The following is a 4,829-nucleotide window of genomic DNA, read 5'->3' as shown; positions in this document are numbered from 1 at the left end:
AAAAAATTTGGGAAATTTTTATATGAAAAATTAATTTTTTTTTAGTGTTCTATCTTTGTATTATACGTAGTTTCATCTTTTCATACATTTATTTCATTTATATAATAGTTATATATTTTAAAAAAATAAGTTGCTTCTTAAGAATCATAAAATTATCAAAAACTAGTGTAAGTTTCACACAATAATCTTTGAATAATTACCTTCGATGAAGTTAACCTAATTAACTTATTCAATATTTTCTCTTTCAAATTTCTCTTACAAATTTGATTTAATTTTATACTCAATTTCATATATTTTAATTTCTTTCGCATGCTAATAGTTTATGATTTAGTCTTATATATGACCAATCAATTGTTTTTCAATATAAGTTACATAATAATGTCCAATTAAATATTTCATTGTTATAAAATTATAAATTGACCATTTTAACCATACTATCTATGACTCCATTTAATGTAAAGTGGAGTCAATTTTGCTATATATATATATATGGATATGGATATGAATTAATTGGGTTAACGGTTGCATGTATTATGTCAGCCTAAGTCTGATATATATACTACGATACGTATGCATGTATAGGCGGATATATGGTGTATTGAGCTACACAAGGGAACGAGAGAGAATCATTCGAGTGAGTGCTCCCATTAGAGATTGTGCTAAAAGTTCTTGTGCCGTGGAACGTTTGGTTCTCGCTCAATAGATAGAGAGAGTCCATCCCTTGTGCTGTTAATGTTCATTCTTGGAGATGATTTGGTATGTGATCAACTCCGCTAACCAGCTCTTGGGAGACCAGGTAGAAGTCTTCAAGAGCTATTCGAATTTATTCTCGGTTTATTTATTTATTTTTTATATAAGGTTTGTAAAGTGGGTCATGTTTCCTGAATTTTTTTATACGGGTCTCTGACTTGTTATTTTCAAGGTTCCGTGAACCACATGAGCCTCCAGGTCAGCCTTCCATCACAATTCCTAACAGAGTTGACGACCGTACCATTTTGTATCACAGAATTGGGAAAGTTAGATGGCAAAAAAATTACCAGGGACCAAGTTGATGGCTGAAAAATCATTTAGGAACCAAAGTGATAATTTACTTATATATTTTCTATTTCGAAAATATTCATACTTGCAAAATAATAAGATATGATTCTCGTGCAAAGTACGTGATTCTTCTCCTAGTATACTTGCAATAGACGAAGAGCAAATGTAAACAATACATATAACTAAATTAAGACAGATACGGAGTAAACAACATTTATTTCATAACATTTAAGAGCGATGGGCAACGGCTCCCCTAATTAACATATTGAGGAGCTCATTCATCTTATTCAATTTAGTGACACGATTGTTCACCCAATACTAGGGACTACTGTGACAATGCAGGAGTCATCGACAATGACACGGACACGACTGCTTATGTAGTTGCTGGTGATGCCGGTGACAGATGGCGGGATCATCTCCACGTACACATTTGGATTCTCCCTTATTATTGTTGTCGCCGCAACCCCCCCATTTTTCCCTACCAGCTCCGGCCACGAGCTCTTTCCTGTCAAAATTTCATCAATGGATCGTTGTTATTGTAATCAAATAAAGGAAAAAAGAAAGAAGCTTTTCACCTGATGGTCAAGCACAACAACAAAGTAATACAACCCATTTACATCTTTAGTGACCAGATAGTTTGGAAACCCAAGGGCCAAAAAGTTGTTCAAGACAGTATAATCTTACATTCCACAAATTATGGCCTTGACAAGGCCGAGCAACGTCGTGATACCATGATGTCAAACTTTTAAATTGTAATATGAGACGAGAGATGGAATCACATTTCTAAATAATTATACCTAGCTAAAAAACTCACCAGGAACGTTGATACTTGCCATAATTCAAACTCGGTCCGATGCTCTCTCTCTCTCTTATTTTTTTTTTTTTGCCCCCTCTCTATGCGTCTTTTAAATGGAATGGATGTGTTGAGCAACTCTTGGTATGAATGTTTGGTATTTATAGAGGGGCGGGGGCTCAGGAGGAGATGGTTCAATAATTGAAAATGAAGAAAAGTCACCCACGTGAATTAGTTCAAACGGTTCGGCGTTTCTTCCTCTTAAATAATGTTTCAGATTCGAATCTTGTGTTAATGGAGAAAATATACATTGGAAGAGTTAACTTTATCCTAGTGAGTCAATCCGGCTTGAATTGAATTTATTGGAATATATTGAGCTTCCGGTGCCATTATGCATGCTAGAAAATGAAGAAAAGGAGGAGATTGTGGATGCAAATTCACATTTTTCATGCTCCCGTCGAAAATAGAATTTTCATGGCCACCGGATATTTTCGTCGCTAACAGCTATGAATAATATCTAAAACAGCCAATCAAGATTTGACTTCTTCTATCATAGCACTCAATCTACTAGAAGTGCAAGGCCCAACGAGTTTATTATAAGCCTAAGTCCCTAATCTTTACCTTCTTTCTATTTCAAAAGTTAATAAGTTTCACATGATCTTCAGTCACTCTCGACAGGACGAAAAGATTTATATGTTGGAGCCATTATAAATTAAATCCATCATATCTAGCACCATTACTACGTACATGTGTATATGCGGGTTATGTATATCTTAATATTCGGATATCTTCTACCTGCTACATGGATGAACAACTAATTAATTTTCGTAACTGATCGATCGGGGAAAATAAATCAATGAGAAGGGTTTAGTGCAATCACTGCTTGTGCTATCTTGAAGTAATAATGTAAAGGAAAAGCCCATTTTTTAACCCTTTTTGAAGTTGACTAAGGTTTACCTTATTGCAAAAGGAAATATATATATATATATATATATATATAACTTATACAATCTGAATTTATTAGAAATGGTATAAGAATATATGTAAATGAACTCGTGCAACACACTGGATAGAAAACTAGTATTAAATATATCGAGACAGAAGTAACATTTATTTCATCACATTCAAAAGAGGGCTCCTATATCTGTTGTATCTTTCTTTTGCTACACGACTCATTAGCAATAGCCACTCCACCCATTTCGTCGAGATAAAGAAGATGTGCTCTATCATAATTCATTCTTGGCAAGAAAAAAAGAGCAGTATCAATAAATCCATGACAGATTATTTGTAAAATGGCTCCATCCAGTACATGGTGATGGCGCTGCCCTCTTTGATCGTGGATGCCCCAACATTTGGGTTCTCACTGCCCTTTTTCCCTACCAGATCCGGCCACGAGCCTTTTCCTGCTAAAATTTTAACCGATCATTACTAGCTAATACAATCAATTAAAAGAGGAAAGAAATTAGTACAACTCAATACAACTTAGAGACATGATAATTTAGAAAATAGGGGGAGAAAATGGTTCGATACCATTCTGGTACATACTTTTTTTGGTGCGAAACTTCTTAATATATAGCAATATCAGATGAGAAATCAGATCAGTCGTAAATAGTTATGACTAAATGTGCTAATGAGAACTTGAACTTGGGACTTTAGGAATAACATTCACAAACTCAAAATTGACTATTTTCAAGTGCAAGCAGGGACTTGAATAACATGTCTACTAAGTTAACATGTGTTATTATTTTGCTTGTTTATGATATTGTAAAAATAAAACTAATTCAAACAAATGGTTATATTGTGAAACTTATATCTAATTATTATAAAATTAAAAAATACAACCAAATGCTTTTCAGTTTTTCAAAATTCTCATTTCATCCTTCAAATGCAGGAATGGATCCAGGATTTGGACTTAGGGAGGCGAGATTCTTGAGGCAGCAAACTATATGATAGTTTTCCCGAGCTAGGGGTGAATATAAGAAATTTCATTAAAATTTAAAAGACTATACATAAATTTATTTAATGCGTGAAAATTTTGGGGGAGACCGTCACCCCCAACCCTCCCTCGGTCCACCCCCATTTAAATGTATTTGGACTCGTTGCTTGTTACACACTTTTAACATGCGAATTGAGCTCTTAAAAGGCTGTTGTCCCACGATACTTATACTTTGTTTGATTTCTCAATCTAATTTTAAAATTTTAATTTTAACTTTAATTCTACTCACTACACAACAAAAGTCAACAACACAATTATTACTTTTTCATTTTTCTTCAATTTTTTTAACTATTCAATTCAATTTTTAATAATAAATTATCTCAACTATTCATTACTTTTTCATATTTTTTTCTCATAATTTAACGATACAATCATTACAAATCAATTAAAATCAAAATCAGAATTTTAAAATCAAAATCCAATGCGAAATCAAACACAGCATTATATATCGTACAATATTTATTTGTGCTCCGAAGCCATTTAAATAGGTCCACCGCTTGTCCTCTTTTTTTTTGGCTGGCCTCTACTCTTTTCCAAGTTAATAAAATTAAAAGCAATGAGAGCGACACTCCTTGATCTGGATTAAGAGATCTTGATTTCTATTCTTACTAATGTGATTTTTTGTGCTTCTATATCTTTCCCTCTATCTTTTTATGCTAAATTCATGAACCTCATCTGAAACTGAAAATAATAATAATAATAATAAAAATAATAATAAAAAGCTGTGGGATTAATATGAAAGTAAAAAAGAAAAACCAAAACAAAGTAGATGCTAGATAATAGGAGTCGGCAATCAACTTAGTGGTCCCCTTTGATATAAAACAAAGTAATGCTAGCACGAAAACTGGAGCCAAGTGGTCACCTGCATGCGTGGTCCCCATTTAATAATTCAAACTTATCCGATCATTTGATATGTGGAACGTATAAACACATTTTCCATGTGCACCGTTTTGGCTTCGTGCACAATTTTGCTGGACATTGTATATACAAATACTTCTTTGG

General features: G+C 33.3%; 1 long non-coding RNA gene across 1 annotated transcript; it reads right to left on the bottom strand.

The window, feature by feature from the left end:
• Nucleotides 1-1,178: 1,178 nt before the first annotated feature.
• LOC116190183 lies at nt 1,179-2,116 on the bottom strand. The gene is made up of 2 exons (XR_004152617.1): nt 1,853-2,116; nt 1,179-1,543 (listed from the first exon to the last, which is right to left on the bottom strand). It is a non-coding gene; the product is annotated as an uncharacterized LOC116190183 (long non-coding RNA).
• Nucleotides 2,117-4,829: the final 2,713 nt, after the last annotated feature.

Source organism: Punica granatum, unplaced genomic scaffold (genome assembly GCF_007655135.1).
Source record: "Punica granatum isolate Tunisia-2019 unplaced genomic scaffold, ASM765513v2 Contig00356, whole genome shotgun sequence".
Classification (NCBI taxonomy): domain Eukaryota; kingdom Viridiplantae; phylum Streptophyta; class Magnoliopsida; order Myrtales; family Lythraceae; genus Punica; species Punica granatum.
Note: the sequence above shows the minus strand (reverse complement) of the source record. Positions and strands in the feature narration are given on the sequence as shown.